Raw genomic sequence first — 18,983 nt, forward strand, 5'->3', positions numbered from 1 at the left:
GAACATCGTCACATAGTAAGAATCACTAAAACAACCAGTTATATAGCTAGAGTAACATGAAAAGAAGCGTGAGAATGCAGCACAGCTAGCGGTTATGCATAACGCGTGTAGTGTGAACCTTTGCAGTGTATCTGAGAATGGTAGCAGTAGATGAATGTGGCAGCTGTGAGTGCGTGTGACCCTGTTCTATGCAAGCAAAAAGAAAATGTTGTAGCACTCACACTTTTTAAATAATACACACTCACCAGTTTTTGTTCACACGCACTCACAGCTGCCACATTCATCTACTGCTACCATTCTCAGATACACTGCAAAGGTTCACACTACACGCGTTATGCATAACCGCTAGCTGTGCTGCATTCTCACGCTTCTTTTCATGTTACTCTAGCTATATAACTGGTTGTTTTAGTGATTCTTACTATGTGACGATGTTCCACTGATGATGGTCACACGAAAACGTTCTGGAATTGTTTCATTTTAATTGTTTATACATGATTATGAGTGCACAATTGATATTTTTCATTGCTATTTTACGACTGTTGTCTCTTCGTCGGTTATTTAAATAATGAAAAACAATCCAGAAAGATACTAATAAAGAGAAATGGAGTGAGAAGAAACAACACCTATGAAAATGATAATCCTAGCACTAAGGTAATAACAGGAAAAACTGCGAAAGCACTTAACGAACTTGTAAAGACTACTAGTATACTGTGACACAAGATATGACACCATGGCCAACCAGGGCCAAACAGACAGAACAAGCTGCTAGTAGTAGTCTTTACAAGTTCGTTAAGTGCTTTAGCAGTGTTTCCTGTTATTACCTTAGTGCTAGGATTATCATTTTCATAGGTGTTGTTTCTTCTCCCTCCATTTCTCTTTATTGGTAGTAGTAATAATAATAGTATTAACTGGTTTGAGGGAAAGAGACTATAATAATAATAATAATAATAATAATTTGAAACTCTGGTATTGAGCCAATAATAAAAGTAGAAAGGAAAAGGACATATGGAAACGAGTTAAGAGTAACTCTCCACCACTGTAACTAGATACTATACAGTCAGAAAAGTGCAACAACTTTCTGACTGTATAGTATCTAGTAACAGTGGTGGAGAGTTACTCTTAACTCGTTTCCATATGTCCTTTTCCTTTCTACTTTTAATAATAATAATAATAATAATAATAAACCAATCAGTTTTGAGCTCAACCGATTGCCTTTGGGATACAGAGTCAGCTGCAGAGACGCCGAGTTGTCTATCAATCACTCTTGGTACATGGACGACATTAAACTCTATGGGGAAAACTACAAAGGATGTGACTACCCTCGTGTCTACTGTGTGTGGCGTTGGTGATGACATCGGCATGAATCTCAACCCGGCCAAGTGTGCCGTGCTGCACGTCAGGAGAGGAAAACCAGATGAAGGATGCTCTATCCAGGTTGGCGATGAGACCATTGCAGAGTCGCTACGACTCAATGAAACATACAAGTACCTTGGAGTAGTGCAAGCAGCCATGATACCTCACCCGAAGCTCAAGGCACAACTCACTGCAGAATACAAAAAGAGATTGTATTTGCTTCTTAACAGTGGATTGAATGCGCGAAACATGATCAAAGGCCATCAATACGTATGCTCTGCCGGTTATGACATATAGTTATGGAATCGTAAATTGGACCGAGGCTGAAATCAAGACCACAGATCGAGTGACAAGATCAGCCTTGACTGCGTCTGGATTTCACCACCCCAAAGCCTCAGTCAACAGGCTCTACATGAAGAGGGGAGATGGAGGCCGGGGCTTGGTCTCTTGTGAGGATATGCACGGCCGGAGCATGTGTGGCCTGGCCCGCTACATGAGTACCAGCCCAATAGACAGAATAAGCCTGCTTTATCAGTATCATCAACAAAAACCTACAACAAAAAGCCACTCAATAACTGCAAAGGCCGCTAAGTTCCTGTCGAGTTTGGATCTGCCAGCAGCTGGACCAGCTTTACCCAATAAGCATATCATTAAACAAGCGTGCGCTGAGCGAAAATCCAAAACACTTTCCACTATGCCGCTGCATGGGAGATATTGGAGCCGATTGGAGGAGAATCGCCTAGATAAGGAGCTTACCTTCATGTGGTTGAAATCAAGGACACTGAAACCTTCAACTGAAGGCATGATTATGGCAGCACAAGACCAATCCCTCAAAACGAAAAATTACCAATACGCCATAATGAAGTCAATTCCTCGAACTGATGCCAATTGCAGGCTTTGCAAGGGCAGCTTAGAAACAATTGACCACATTGTCAGTGCCTGCCCAGTTCTTGCTCGGACCAGTTACATTGAACGACATAACCGGATAGTAAAGTATGTGCACTTCGAAATGTGTAAAGCACGAGATCTACCTACTGGTGCTTCACGATTCGACCACCAGCTCAAGGCATTGGTCAAGAGTAATCAGTATCGCCTCTATTGGGAGTATTCGGTCCCAACTGACCTGAAACTATCAGCAAACAGGCCCGATCTGCTCCTTGTTGATGACAAGGAGCGCATCGCCTACATTATAGACATCAGCGTTCCTGGTGAGAACAACATCAATAAGAAAATGGCTGAAAAGCGCTCGAAATATTATGATTTGAAGCGGGAGATTTCGAGGATTTGGTCCCTCAACCAGGTTGACGTGGTCCCTGTGGTTGTCGGTGCCCTGGGAGGCTTGGTGGGGGAGACTCCTCAATGCCTTCGGACTGTGCAGGGAGGAGACCTGGCTATTGTGCAACAGGAGGCTATACAAGGTTCGATTAAAATACTGAGAACTATCCTTAACATGTAGATGCACCTCTGCTGCGTTTGCATGTTCAATAGCTAAGAGACTTGAATAACGACTGATAAAGACTGATATTTCCTTTGTTACTACTCCCTTCATTGGTTGATGTATTTTGCCTGTCGCTGCAAATTCTTTATTATTGTTTTGATGTTGGAGTTCGGATTGAGTTTCTTTCCTTTCTTCCTCTTCCTTCAACTAGTTCTTGTCCCTTTGGTTTTTAGGTTTTATTTATTTATTTAATTTTTGTTTTTGTTTTTTCACTTTCTTTTTGCTGTCCCACCCATGGAAATATTTCCCCGGTGGGTCTGGCTTATCGCCTTCGAAAGAAGTGAATAAAGGAGAAATAATAATAATACTCTTCACTAGTTTGAGGGAAAGAGACAAACGGGAAAAGTTTGAAGAAAAATTGACTGTCACCACCAGGACTCGAACCAGGGACCCTCGCTTGTAGCTAGCGATGCTCTAACCACTGAGCTATGGTGTTGTCGTCATCCCAGCAGAGACTGGTAATGATAATAATAAAAATAATATTAATATGGCAATAAGTAGGACGAGCTGAAGCGACATGTGGACTACTTTATTAACAATGTAAGCGATGGAGACGATGCAAGAAACAATCTAAAGGGTAAGGAAAATACATGTAAGAAGAAAAAGGGCAATGGAAAAAAGGCCTACTTATTGCCATATTAAAATTATTGTCTCCTCGTCGAATTTTTAAAAATAATATTTTTGTTTGTTTTTCACTTTCTTTTTGCTGTCCCACCCATGGAAATATTTATCGGTGGGTCTGGCTTATCGCCTTCGAAAGAAGTGAATAAAGGAGAGATAATAATAATAATAATAATAATAATAATAATAGGTAAACAGTTTCCTCTGAGACAAAAATGCGATAATACTCATAAAAAGGACACACTTCAGGCTCATTACAAACATCTTGAAAGTTTTTGTCTTCACAAGTATACTTTCAAGCCTTCTCATCAGGTGAAATACAGGCAAGAGAAAAGGAACAGGAACAGTGGATTAAATACAGTAAGAAGGTGGTAAAACAGCGCAAAAAGAAAGAAAGAAAGAAAGAAGATAGCTAAAGTAAACAGCGAAAATTGCAATAATGACACAAAGGTGCAAATGCGAGAAAACTCAATAAGCGCGACATGTAGTGCGACAACAAGAGACAACCACTGGACATACATGTAACTAACGAGGTTTTGACGACCTACCTAACAGCCTAAGTGTGAATTTGATTTGTTTCTGTTTGCAAAGGTTGGGTTTCCTTGTGTGGATGTATACAGCTTCCAAAACATTCAGCAATCTAGCACTGCGTACACGTGACACAATCGAAAAACAATCATCCGAATACACAGCACGACAATCAGGATGCTCAAACAAATGACTAGCAATGGACGACTCATACTTATCAGAACTAACATCAGAACAATCAGCATGTGCGGTGGACACATCCGATTTCACATGGCTAGTCGAGTGGACCCTAGCCGTTGCCTCTGTCTGTGCTTTAGTCGCTGCCATCGCCGCCGTTGCCGATCTTGTTATTCTTCTGGTTGATGTGGTTCCTGTCACTGCCACGCACGTAGGTGTCTTGTCCGGTTGTTTTTCTGGTGGTCTAGTTAATTGTGAGGTGACGTTCCTTGGTGTTGATGCCGCTGCGTTGGACCATCTTGTACCAGGATGATTCTTTGCTGGACGTCCCCTCCGTGGTCGAGTGGATCGTGCGTGTTGTGGAATAAGGTGTAGCGGTGCGTGTTGTCGGATGCGTGCGTCCAGATGTTGAAGAGTCCTACCTACATATCGGCTCTCACATTGCCGACACTCGAAGTGATAAATCAACTTGGATAATTGGCCTGTAGGTAGGACGTCCTTCCTCACCGTGAACGCACGCACCGTGGAGTAGATGAAGCGAATATGAACATTATGGTAATTGGACTCCACGGCAGACTTAACCCGACGCTGAACCATACGTGATACTGACTCGCCCTTCCACGGTAAACATAGGTATACTGGATTAGCGGAAACTTCAGCATTCTTCTTTGGACTGGTCTCAGTTACATACTTCACAATAACAGACTCGGTGCCTCCAATTTCAGTGCCTCCAATTTCGTGATCTGCTGAGGAAGGTTGTTGATGGTATGTTGGATTTCACGTGTGAATTTGAGGAGTCAGATCGTCTACCTTTTCTTGATGTGCTCGTTGAGAAGTCAATTGATGGGGTGTGTTGTCACGTCGGTCTATCGCAGCCTACGTTCACTGGCTTGTACATTGTTTGGGATTCGTTTTGCGCGACACTGTATAAGATCAATTTGTTGCGTAATTTGGTGGATCGTGCACGTCGCCTTTGTTCGTCTTCAAGGTTGGAGCAGGAGTTGGAGAAGTTACGTGCGCTTTTTCGTCTCAATGGATACCCCGAGTCTGTTATTGTGAAGTATGTAACTGAGACCAGTCCAAAGAAGAACGCTGAAGTTTCCGCTAATCCAGTATACCTATGTTTACCGTGGAAGGGCGAGTCAGTATCACGTATGGTTCAGCGTCGGGTTAAGTCTGCCGTGGAGTCCAATTACCATAATGTTCATATTCGCTTCATCTACTCCACGGTGCGTGCGTTCACGGTGAGGAAGGACGTCCTACCTACAGGCCAATTATCCAAGTTGATTTATCACTTCGAGTGTCGGCAATGTGAGAGCCGATATGTAGGTAGGACTCTTCAACATCTGGACGCACGCATCCGACAACACGCACCGCTACACCTTATTCCACAACACGCACGATCCACTCGACCACGGAGGGGACGTCCAGCAAAGAATCATCCTGGTACAAGATGGTCCAACGCAGCGGCATCAACACCAAGGAACGTCACCTCACAATTAACTAGACCACCAGAAAAACAACCGGACAAGACACCTACGTGCGTGGCAGTGACAGGAACCACATCAACCAGAAGAATAACAAGATCGGCAACGGCGGCGATGGCAGCGACTAAAGCACAGACAGAGGCAACGGCTAGGGTCCACTCGACTAGCCATGTGAAATCGGATGTGTCCACCGCACATGCTGATTGTTCTGATGTTAGTTCTGATAAGTATGAGTCGTCCATTGCTAGTCATTTGTTTGAGCATCCTGATTGTCGTGCTGTGTATTCGGATGATTGTTTTTCGATTGTGTCACGTGTACGCAGTGCTAGATTGCTGAATGTTTTGGAAGCTGTATACATCCACACAAGGAAACCCAACCTTTGCAAACAGAAACAAATCAAATTCACACTTAGGCTGTTAGGTAGGTCGTCAAAACCTCGTTAGTTACATGTATGTCCAGTGGTTGTCTCTTGTTGTCGCACTACATGTCGCGCTTATTGAGTTTTCTCGCATTTGCACCTTTGTGTCATTATTGCAATTTTCGCTGTTTACTTTAGCTATCTTCTTTCTTTCTTTCTTTCTTTTTGCGCTGTTTTACCACCTTCTTACTGTATTTAATCCACTGTTCCTGTTCCTTTTCTCTTGCCTGTATTTCACCTGATGAGAAGGCTTGAAAGTATACTTGTGAAGACAAAAACTTTCAAGATGTTTGTAATGAGCCTGAAGTGTGTCCTTTTTATGAGTAATAATAATAATAATAATAATAATAATAATAATAATTTGACAGTAGGACGGAGGCAGAAAATATTACAAAAAATGTATTATCTACGCATGCATCTACGCAAGAGTCACCACCAGCCAATTAGGACATGTGTCAAAGTATTGAACGTTTTCGTTCCCTTCTTGTCAAAATACTACAGGGAATGATGGAAATAAGCTAAAAGACTACAACTATAAGGAAAAGAAGTTCAGAAATATATCACTCCAATTATGTGTAGAAGTTACTTGGTCCGCGTCAGCGATATTGTCGCTTATCTTTCAGCTTTGTTTATATGTCGCCAATGCTTACTTGGCAGCCCATTTCATCCCAATTTTGGTTAGCAAGTTAGTTTGCTAGTACCTGAAAGGTCTAGCTAGAGTTCGAGTGGATTTCGAGAGCGACAGGTGGGTGATTCTGATTGATACAGCGCCGCATCAAAATAGATTATCCTTTTACGCTGTGCAGGCAAGAGCAGCGCAAGCCACAAGAAAGTAATCGGCTACTCGGAATCAGCTCCATTTTGCTGAACGGCCGAGATCGCTCACCTCAGGGACCGCTCATCGAGCTGAGATCGCAGCTCCCTTACCTCCAGCTCAACACTCGGAGTATCCAGCGCGTCGTGGAGATTTGCAAGTACTGTACGCATCGTCGTCGTTCAAAATAAAATCTTGCAAAGAACGGCGTGTGATTTGAACCACACAGGCTGTCGTGCTGCCCACGCGAAGTCCTATAGAGAAGGCGACCGTCACGATCGACTTCTCTTTAGAAAATAGCCAGGCAGCGAAGAGGAAGAGAGATGAGCTTGCAAAAGCAAGAGAGTCGATCCCGAGCAAAAATAGTTGTCACCAGCGCTGAGAGCAGCGACGAGGAGGACCGAAAAAAGTAGGAACCCTTCCTTGGACAATAAATTCCTCGCAGATAGTTCTCATTCTATACCTTACCATCCATCGTACCAAGTTTTATCACTTCAAGTGCACGCGTTCATGTCCATAGTCTAAGTTCAAATTGTCGAAAGATAAGCGACAATATTGCTGACGCGGACCAAGTACACGAATAAATAGATGTGAAGAATCAAGAAAACAGCAAGCAAATCCAATAAGTGACAAAAACGTAGTGACAAGAAAAAGAGAGAAATATCAAGAGATCTATTTCGCACCTTCACGACGAACAGTGCCAAACAACTGCAAAGACAACACATTCTCCTTCTGAACACAAAGCTCAGGGTCTAACTTACGTATGTACAAAGCTTCCAACATGGCAAGATGTAACAAAGACCTACCACGCGACGAAAACAGAGAATACATCATCGGAATACCACTCACGACAACTAGCACTGCCCGACAGGTGACACTTGATTGCCGAGGTACCGTTTCCCTGACCCGACGACTTGGCCGTTGTCACCTCCGATATTGCCGCTTGCGAATCTCTCCCATTACGCCCTGCGTACCTGCAACTCCGACTGCCTCGGTCCCTAAGCAAAAGTAATTTAATCTATTTCTTTCAGTGCCGAAATTGTGAAAATCGGTACGTAGGTAGAACCTTTCAGCACCTGGGCACACGGATTCATCAACATGTACCCTTGAATCTTGTCCCTGTAGCTGCACGTGGTTCTCGACCTCGGCGTGGTCGTCCACCGAAGTGTCCAGTGCAGTCTGTATCTGAGGTGGGCTTGTCCAAGCCCGCTGTGGATACGCTTGCCGACGCCTCCTCCTTTTCGTCGGGCGGAGGGCTGGAGCCAACCCAAACAACAGTCAACAAGAAGAAGAGACCGATACGGAAACCACCCAAACTGACATCTGGACAATCGAGCCCCGGACGAGTCACCAGAAGTCAATTAAGGAGACGAATTGATGACGAATCAAAAGAACCAATACTGGAAGTGACAACAACGGTTAATGTGAAGAAACGAGGTAGACCAAGGAAGCAGGACAGACTGGAGGTGGAGCAGCACACTGACGCGTTGTCGGCGGCGAGTCAGGTAGCTTGTGAGCCAGGTAAGGGCAATGCCACGGACACCAAGGTGCTCGAGTTTGGCCAGGAGGCCAGCATGCCAGACTCGGTCAAAAGCCTTTGATAAGTCAAAGAAGCATGCTGACACTGCCTTGTGGACGTCTTGGTTGGCGGAAATCTCATGCACTAGGCGGGAGAGCTGTAGTTCAGTACTATCATTATATGGAAATCCAGATTGGTCGACTGGTAAGTGGGGCTCAATGTGGGTGTAGGCATTGGTGAGCAATCCTCTCCTGAACCTTGCTAATAGCCAGTGTCTTGTACACTCATACCTCATTTATCCGGGCAGTCCGGGACCTTGCACTGCCCGTAACTTTGAAATGTCCGTAACTCCGAATCATATACATCTTGATGGGGAAAAGGCCATCGATATGGCATATGACGTCAATATTTCTACGAAAAGTGACAAAAGAGTAGTAATATTTCCCCTGAAACTCGCCCAAATAGTGCCCGGTAGACCGAAGTGCCCGCAACTTCGGGGTCCGGATAACCGAGGTATGAGTGTAGTTGGAAATGTTAACTGCCGTAGTATTTGGCACAAACAAGCCGACATCACAGCCCTCCTAGAAGAGAATGATGTGGAAATATTGTGCAAAAAGAAAGCCGGTTAAATGATACAATGCCTGATGCCTGTCTTGTCTTTCCCGGCTACAAGATATACCGCAGGGACAGGTGCTCTTGTAACGTGCCCTGGTCCCTGCTGGGTGGAGGTGGAGTCGCGGTACTGGCTAGACATAATATCCAATGTGAGCGCATTCCCTCCCTGGAGGAACATTATTGTGAAATGCTCGTGCTGAAACTTCATGCCCATTCCCTCGCAATGTATATAGATAGTTGGAATATATCGTCCTCCTAGGCATCCAGTGCCCATGTTCACCCAATGCTTAGAACGCCTACTCATGAATATCGCTGATAGAAAATGTATTTTAGCTGAAGATTTCAATGCACGTCATTCCCACTGGAAACCTTCAGACCCTACCGATACAGCCGGACGAGCCCTTCTCACACTCTTTACCACCTACGACCTCTGTGCAGTAAATACTGAACATGGTACAAGGCCCACACCAACCTCGAATTCACTCCTTGACCTGACTGGAACCAATCGGCGAGACCTCCCGTCCACCTGTTGCTGATCACTGTCTGGTCATCACGTCCATCTCTCTGTACCCACATCACGTGAGCTAGTCACCAGTAGTAAGGAAAGCAAGTGGATCCGGGATATGCGGTGCATTAGCCACTCCTTGTTCACCACACTTCTTCTGAGATATCCTCCACTTGAAAGAATCCAGGGTGATGTGCATATCGACTACGTTTGGACTGTTTGGCACAACCATGTTATGGCTCTGTTCGACAAATGCATGATATGGTGGCTCATTACTACCAGGCATAAGAACAAAAAACCCGATGCCGATCTACAGAAGCTGAGATCAAGGCAGAATAGACTATGTCGACAGTTTCTGAAGCATCCCCAGGATCCGGTTTGCCACTTAGCATACAAACTAGCCCGTAACTCCTACCGACTTGAGCTGCGTAAAGCCAGAGAAAACCAACACCAAAGACTGATGATCTTGAAGACACTCGTCGGGGCACTTACCACTAGTGAAAAAAGCGAAAACACTCTGCCAGATTAACAATGTTCGTTCCCGAATCCCCAATCTTCATATGAATAATGTAACCGCTGAAACCCCTGCGGAAAAGGTAGAAATACTCAGTTCCCACTTCTCAGCACAGTGTACCTCATCCAGCATACATCCACATTGTTCTCCAAATACCGAACCCTTGCCACTAGCCGAGAAGTTCAGCTTCACTCCTATTAGCGCAAGCCAGGTGTGTAGGGGATGAAACAGCTCTCCACGAGGAAAGCTACCGCTGACCCAGAACTTGTCCCTGTTCTGCGCCATCATACTGATCAGCTCTGTCAATCACTGGTGTACGTCTTCAACAAGAGCCTAGATGACGGTTGTTCCCCACAGGATTGGAAACTGGCTACAGTTGCACCACTGTACAAGGGCAAGGGAGAGCAATCGGACCCCAGCAACTACAGGCCGATTTCCCTGCTCAAAATCGTGCCTCGATTATTTGAACGGATCTTGGCGGATGATCTACGTGATTTCGTACATGAGATTCATTATATCAGCAGCGCCCAATTCGGTTTTGTCAGAAACCGATTTACTGAGGATCAATTGCTCTTGCTGACACATCAAATGGCTGAGTGCAATGACAAGAGGATCAATTGCTCTTGCTGACACATCAAATGGCTGAGTGCAATGACAAGAAGCTTAAGTTAGACTGTGTTTTTCTCGACTTTAAGAAACCTTTTGATCAAGCATTGCTAAATGCATTGAAGGAATTGTTGATAGGCCAGCAGTCGCCTGCCTCCAAAGCTTCTTATCTTAGCGGAAGCTGTCTGTAAGGTTGGAAGGACAGTATTCCGAAGCCAAGGTCCTCACCCGTGGAGTTCCGCAGGGATCGCATATTGCGCCAACCATCTTCTTATTATTTGTTAATTCCCTGCCCTCATTAATCAACTACTGCACCCCATGCTTCTTTGCTGACGATGTCACCCTCCTATATGTACATGATAACAAGAATTCCCTGGAGTAGACTCAATCTCGTGTAGGGAGCAACATTTATGCCTACCAGCTATAGGCCAGCAACGTCGGTGGAGAGTTCTCACCAGCCAAAACGACTTAGATCCGTAACTACAGTAACGACCACCCTATCCGGCTCTCTTCCCAACCTATCACCATCGTTGAAGCTGCGAAGCATCTTGGAGTGTATTTAACACCCGACCAGTCCAACACCATCCACCTTCAGACCATCCTTAAAACCTTCCAACGTCGTGTTAATCTGCTATGCTTCATGGGACGGCATCTTGCCTCCACAGCCTTTCTACTTTTATATAAAGGTTTGTCCGACCCGCCCTGGAACACGTCACCTTGGCCTGGACCTGTGCCATCACCAAAGCTGAGCTGGAGCGTTTAAATATTTTACAAGCCAAAGTAGCTAGGAAGTATTTGCTACGTAAAAAAGTCAATGTAGATAGATGTGACAAGAAATCCCAGGTAAACGCCCTTAGTTACTTAGAGTCGTTGCACTTTTGCAGACAAATATCAGCTCTTGTTACATCTCCCGGACATCTCCAACATATTCACCTTTCACTGTCTTCAAGTCCAAGAAGATCAAACAAACAAAAAAAAAACAAATTTCACGATTCGCGTGAGGCTCGGTTTCTCTATATAGAGGCCAAGTTTTCCGCATCAGTAGGAACGCCACCCTTCAAGGATCAAGGCGCAGATGCAGCTCCTTAAGCGGTGGGAGGAGAGTAGATCAGCTCACCAGCATGTGGTCAAAGACCGAAAATCCCATTCACTGCATCCATGTTTTCCTCGTGCCAGGCCACAGGTTCCCAATTAACTGAGGGTCACAGCTTGGCTGGAAAAAATCCTTCCACTTCCAAGCAGGACTTGAACCTGGTACCCTCTGTTTCTCAATCATGGTCTTAGACCATCTCACTATGCGCGCAACAAACTTAACATCAATTATCACGGTGTGCGTTTTTCTTCCCTCCTTTCCAACAAAGCCGCAATGCTATGGAATTGCCTACCGCCTTCTTTTACCTCTATAACCAGCCTCCTGAATTCCAGCATTCTCTCTATCAGCATTTTCTCCGATACATGCATTCCACGGACGGTATCCCAACTCCTTACTTACCAGATGTTGTACGCCTAGATCTATTTCCTTAGCCTATCCTTGATTAACTGCTCCCTCTACATAAAGTTGTCATTTCATTCTTCTTGCAGGAGATCCCCTCGACAGGCGCAAAGCCTTTGGAAAATCCTTAAATATAATAAAATACAAAATACAACTATAGTCTTGCTGAACTGTTGGTCATAACTCGTAAAATAGTATTATTTTCTTTTCTCTTAAAAAATACGATTGGATCAATGACCTACTTCTATTGTTTGCCCATATGTTTTAGCCTGCCTTCCTCGACAAAATGATCAAATGGAGTCCAAACCAATGGCTGATGATATCTCTTGTCGATATGATGGTAAGCACTGTACAGCAGAACCAGTGTGCGGAAGCACACAAAGGCAAGCAAACATATTCAGGGGCTGGATTCTTGATAATCACTAGGATCTTTACAAATACCCAAACTGATTTTAAATCAGTATAATTATATTGCTCCTCGAGGAGCCGAGGAGCTTGATTTTAAGGTAGCTCGGGCCTATATTGCGAAAATTATCAGCGGTCAAAAACCACTTTCTCTCCGATTTTTGTTCAAATTTTCAAGCATCATGAGGGCAAGCTGTTACTTCCAAAATTTCGCTAGTGTGCAAGCCACGCCCAAACGCTCGCATTTATGTCAGGAAATAAGAGAAAAACCTACTTTTACAAACAGGAAATCGCTTTTCATTTATTTCAATTTGGCAGGCTTGCACATGTACTAAACTATGATATAAGTACATTTCAATTCTTTCTTTGGAATCCAGGACCACTAGTATCACACATTGTTTAGGCACATCCGCTGGAATCAATAACGAGAGATGATCATTTCTTCGCATATTTCTGTAAACAGTGGGTAAACGAGTCCAATGAGCTAACATCATTTTGACATAACTGCATGATGCTGATGTAGTGCGATGCAACTAGCAAGAAAATTCATTTTCGGGCCAATTTTGCAAAATTTAAATTCAAAGCATTCTGGCACCGTGTCGTATCGGGGTTCAGAATACTAGTTTCATCTCCTAACGCAGAAGCCTGTACTTTCAACCAGTGTATCTTTTGCATATAAAGCTACTCTGACATGCTCTGATACTATGGGAATTACTAACATGATAACATGATGACATGAAGCAACAGATGAAAGTTGGGAGCATTTTATTGTCCTCAGTGCAAACCTGTCTCTTTCTTAGAGAACGCCTTGTTCGGGCTACTTCAAAGGGCCATAACCCTTCCAAAGTGCCCCATTATGTACCCTAATACCTATATTGATTTTCTCATTCTGGACACCCATAGCATTGCAAAAAACGTGTCAAACTGGTGAATTTTCGGAAAAAGTATTCCGGCATGAGCTACCTGAAATATTTCTCTTTGCTTTTCGTTTTCACACTCGATTTGGAATAACATAACAACCAGCAACTGATACCTGAAAACCAGAATGTGCCAAAGTTGTCCGTTCAAGAGTTATGGCCTATTTACTAAAATTGCCATGGTTACCATAACAACGTACATGTAAATTGCCTCTTTATAGCCCGAGAGACATGCAATATGGGTCAAATAGATAATAAATTTCTGTCAAAGTCATATGTGAAGATAGAAGTTCCCAAAACTGCCTTCAAAATATTATAAATGTCAAGTAAAGTGAATTATTTAATACTGGTGTGATTTGTACATGTACAGTGTACATTGTGCATGTATTTGGTATCATTATTACATTGTATGTAGAGGTAGTATCACAGGTACTTATCAGTGGGAAATTGCTGTGTGGCCCTTCTTGCTCAGGACTGGCTCTTTGCTACTGATGCCCTTTGAATCTGCTCGCCAACGCTTTCCCTGCTTTTGTTAGTGTTCAGCTGCTTACCTTATAACCCTGCTGCCATCATCACCAATATTTTGATTCTCATGCACATGTCCCAGAACCTGCTATCCTTCGCAGTTCCCATCACCAAGAACACTGTGCTCTTCTATCTCCCAGCTCTCTCTCTCTCTTTCTCAATCTCTCTCTCACTTTCAATCTCTCTCTTATTCTCTCTCTCAATCTATCTCTCTCCTTCTTCTCTTCTTCTCCCCCCCCCCCCCCACCTCCCGATAATTATTTACTCCCCGTTTTATTTCACTGCGTTTGCTGTGCAGTGAAGCCGAGACGCTAGTTCGGTGGAGCACATCAGACCCCGTCACCACGTCCACGATTCATGCCTGCGATGCTGCACCCCTGCTTTGCATGTCATGATTGGAAGCTGTGGCCTTAGTAAAAAAAAAGAAAAAAGCCGAGTTTTCCGCATCTGCAGGAACACCGCCACTGTGTAGCTTCAATGCGCGGATGTAGCTCCAAAGCGGCGGGAGGTGAGTAGATCAGATCCACCACCAAATGGCCAAAGACCGAAATCCCCTTAGCCAACAACCAAAACAGTTTGAAAGACTGTGCTAGTTAAAAGCCATGTCCGCATTGCATGAAAAACATATTCAAATCTAACATGGCACGTCACCTTAAAACCTGTAAGGTTTAACTAAGTAAGGAAATTGACATTCCGCTCACCCCTAGTAATAGAAGTGGTAACACGGATGTTGCCAGGCCAGTCAGCCCGCCTCCTGAGCACAGCGCTGACGGCAACATTGTCACAGCCGAGAAGATGGAGCATTGCTCCCAGCAAGTTTTACATGCAAGTGATGATAAACCGGATCAGGATCTGCCCAATACCAAACTGTACCTGCCAAGGTCTAGCCTTGCCTAGGCAAATGCAGACCAACAACTTGAGCATCACATTAAACGCCATTTTCCTCGGTCAAAAATCAAGAATGCTGACCCTGATGAATCCCTAGGTTAACTAACGTCTTTCCTAAGACTGACTTCACTGACTACACCACCTTTGATGCAGTTCCAAAAAGCCAGTCGACCAAACCACGCCAATCCAGATGCCTAACAGAGCTCTACATGGAGCGCCGCGCCTACGAAAACAATACCGAGCCAGGGACCAAGTAGACGAGCATGTGATTGAGATCCTCGGAAAAGATTATAACCGGGTGCAGAAGGACATCAAAAAAACTGCGGAAAATCATCAAAACACACGAGCAGGATCGCGAAGCACAAAAGCAACGCTCAGCCTTCCTCCGAGACCTCCATAAGTTCGCCAAACGGCTATCTCGGAAAGGAACGCCCGTCAATCCTGAATTCTCAGAACAGACTTGTTTTGATTACTTCTCCAAGTTGTATGAAGACCCGGAACATGGTCAAACTTTCTCCCTGCCGGATTTTTCTCCAGCCACGAGCAAACTGTCCACTCCGTTAACTGACAGGAGTCCAACATGGACCCTGTTTCAAAATACCCTAAGAAAATGTTCCTAAGTCAGCTCCTGGTTCAAACGGCATTCCGTACATTATCTGGAAGCAATGCAAATGCCTGCACAATATCCTTTTCAGCATCTTCGAAACAGTTTGGAAGACTGGTGTTATCCCTCGATCTTGGCAGTGCGCCTCCGTTACACTTATTGCTAAAAGTGACAGTTTGTCAGATCCAGCAAAGTTCCGACCAATCCCTCTCTCCAACTGCGATGGTAAGATCTTCTTTGCCATGCTGTCCAAGATACTAACTCGCCATATGTTGGTGAATGAGTATTTTGATGGCATGACACAAAAAGGTTTCCTGCCAGGAATGTCGGGCTGTGTGGAACATGCTACTCTGTGTAGCGAAGCCATGAAAGACTCGAAGAGGAACAAGCGCTCCATAGCGATTGTGTGGATAGACCTAAAGAACGCGTTCGGATCAGTAAAGCACAATTTAATTCAAGCGGCATTACAAGCACTTTCATACAATTTCAAGCAGACGGATATCACTGCTTCTAACACTGGTTTCGAAGATGATTTAGCCGTTTTTAGTAACAGAACCCATGGCGCACAAAATAAACTAGATGTTGTGGACAAGTTTTTGTCCTGGTCTCAAATGAAAGCTGCCCCACATAAATGCAGGACCTACGCAGCAAAGCTAATCAACAACACGTACACCTGTTTCGACCCCGGCCTTACAATATGCAGCGCTGGGCCAGTGCATCCCATGGAGTTGAGTTTGTGCTCATTGCGCTCCTCTCGCCAAGGCCTTTCCAGGATGCCCAAGATCGTGGAATTTGACCAATGCAAACTAAAGTTACGTCCAATTTAGGTACAGGATTGCGTGGGCTTGTTTGTATTTTAATCGGCCAATAAAGGGTTAAAACTGGTGCATGAAACCCACCTTGTCGGTCACCAGAAACTCTGGCTGATCATCCCGAAAATATCATGGCACCTAGAGATACTTGACCTGTGTCACAGTTTTGCCAAAATGCTTCATCACATCAGCCTCTCCTTTATTAAAAAGTGAGCAGGCCTACCCAAGGCTGCAAACACCGCCATCCTCTTCACCGGAAATCGAGAAAGGCCAGGCCTCTGGCTCACGTGTATCACAACACTATGGAAACAGCAGCAAACTATTAAATGGCACATTATCAAGCACAGCAAAGACCACAACATCGCTCAACTGTATTGCCATCACAGAAAACAAGAACAAACGTTCACCCGTAGGTTCTCGCCGGTTGTGGAATTGGAATGTGCCGAAACGGCCGTATCGGACACGCCTGCTTCGCGATCGCCCAGAGCCGGACTGGGTTTCGTGACACCAAAAGCACACGTGGTAAAACCAAGGAAACAAATCCTCAATACAATCAGAGAAGGCGACTGCCAGGAGCAGCTCCGGCACCTAAAGGGCCTACAAATGCAAGGGGCCTGGACCAAATGGGCAGACACAATGTTCGAGGACATGACATGGCGGAAACTCTTATACGAGGGCTATGGAAGGATGATATCGTTCCAAATGAACGCGATACTTAATACTCTGCCTTCGCCAGACAATCTGAGACGATGGGGCAACTCTGTTGTGGACCAGAATTGCCCTCTTTGTCAGCGGACATCAACACTGAGGCACATTATCACCGCCTGCCCTTCCTCCCTCCATCAAGGAAGGTACACGTGGCGCCATGACAACGTCCTCAAACAAATCAGTAAATTCATGACAGAAGTAGTATCAGCAAAGCAAAAGTCGTCAAAAACCGAGCAAACTCCCACTAACTACATTACCTTCTGTAAACCGGGTCCAAACATCCCCGTGGCGAGTTACCTCAGTGGAAAGGTCTGAGCGATGGTTTTTTGTCGAGATCACATGATTGGCAGCTTCTTTCAGATCTGGACGAGAGGCTAGTATTCCCACACTTTATTGCACCTACCACGTGTCGTCCAGACATAGTTCTCTTCTCGAAGAAATTGAGAAGGGTGCTTTGGCTGGAACTCACGGTGTGTAGCGAAGACCGCATCCTCCAGTCCAGAGAGAAAAGCTGTCATGGTATCAACACCTCAAACAGGAGTGTATGAAGAATGGCTGGGAAGTCGAGGCCCTCACAGCGGAGGTGGGGGCTAGAGGAGCCATTTCCAGCAGCCTGCACGGTTTGGCACGAGCATGGGCTGTTGTAAGGAAAAACAGCGCCAACTAAGAAGAAACTGCAGAAACGCAGCACTAAATTCCAGCTACGTTATCTGGCTGAGGCGACGTGAGAAGGCTTGGTGTGACTGGTCACTGTTTTAAAAGTCCCGAGAGGCAGTTTGTTGGCACTCGGTTGGCGGACAGCCACCCAGCGAGGATAGTTGGGTGCCCTTCAAATCTTGGTTTTAACTCGCCACACCGGCTTCTAAAGGGCCGGGGGCGGGTGTTCGCCAACCAAGTCGAGCTTTCGTTCTTTTTTTCTTTCGTTTTTCTAGTCTACTTGCTTGTGCTGCGCCGCGCTGGAGCCAGTCTATCTGTAGATGCTTTTGCCGCATAGAGCTACTATTGCACAAAGCCACAACACTGCGCACTGCCATTCGCTGTATGCTTTTGCTGTACCTAGCTGCTGTTTAACTGCACAACGCCACAACACAACTTCACTACAACAGTCTCATCCACAACTTCACCACAAGAGTCTCGTCCATATTGCACTACGCTGAGTACTGGCCTGCTCCCGCTCTGAAAAGCTTTTTAGCCTTCACCGTTTTTGCTCAAACCCAGGCATTGGCCCACAGTGGCATCTGCTTCCCTTTTTTTCTTTTCTCCTTTTGCTTTCTCCGTCACTGCCTAAAAAACAGTCGAGACGGTTTTTACCCACCAGTTTTTATTGGTGCGAATTACTTTCCTTCTTCTTCTCTGTTGCCCTTACCCACCTTACCCATGGAGGTTAGTGGCACTCCTACCGATGCGGAAAACTCAGGCCTCCAGCCCAGTCTCACACAAACTGTGAATGTTTTCATTGAAGTGCAGAGTGTTTCATGTTTGGAGAGGCTCCTCGCCAGACATATAGAAAATGTTCTAAGACCAAGATTGAAATAGTGATAATTTCTTTTCTTGTTCTTGTTCTTCTTCTTCCTCTTCTTCTTCTCTGTTGACCTGATGTCCAGTTCTCAACTGCAGTGTACCAGCCATACACTTTGGTATGAGTAATGCTTCACTCATTCAATATGGCGCTACTGTTCAATTTACATGTGATCATACATACTTTCTGTGGGGGAATTCATCAGCTACATGCAACGGTGATGGTACATTGAGCTCAGTGCCGATATGTTATAGTAAGTGTAAATTACTTTCTTTCCAAGCACAGTTAGCTAATGCACGGGCTGTGATCAGCTAAAACCAAACTCAGTAGATTTCTCCTACACAAACCCTGACTATGTATTACCAAGAGTATATGAAAACCAGAGTGAGCAGCTTGGGGCATTTTCTACTATGGGCATCTGTCACGGCGGAATTTCGTGATTACATCATATTTGGCG

The sequence above is a fragment of the Sycon ciliatum genome, chromosome 11 (assembly GCF_964019385.1).
Source record: "Sycon ciliatum chromosome 11, ocSycCili1.1, whole genome shotgun sequence".
NCBI classification, from domain to species: Eukaryota; Metazoa; Porifera; class Calcarea; order Leucosolenida; family Sycettidae; genus Sycon; species Sycon ciliatum.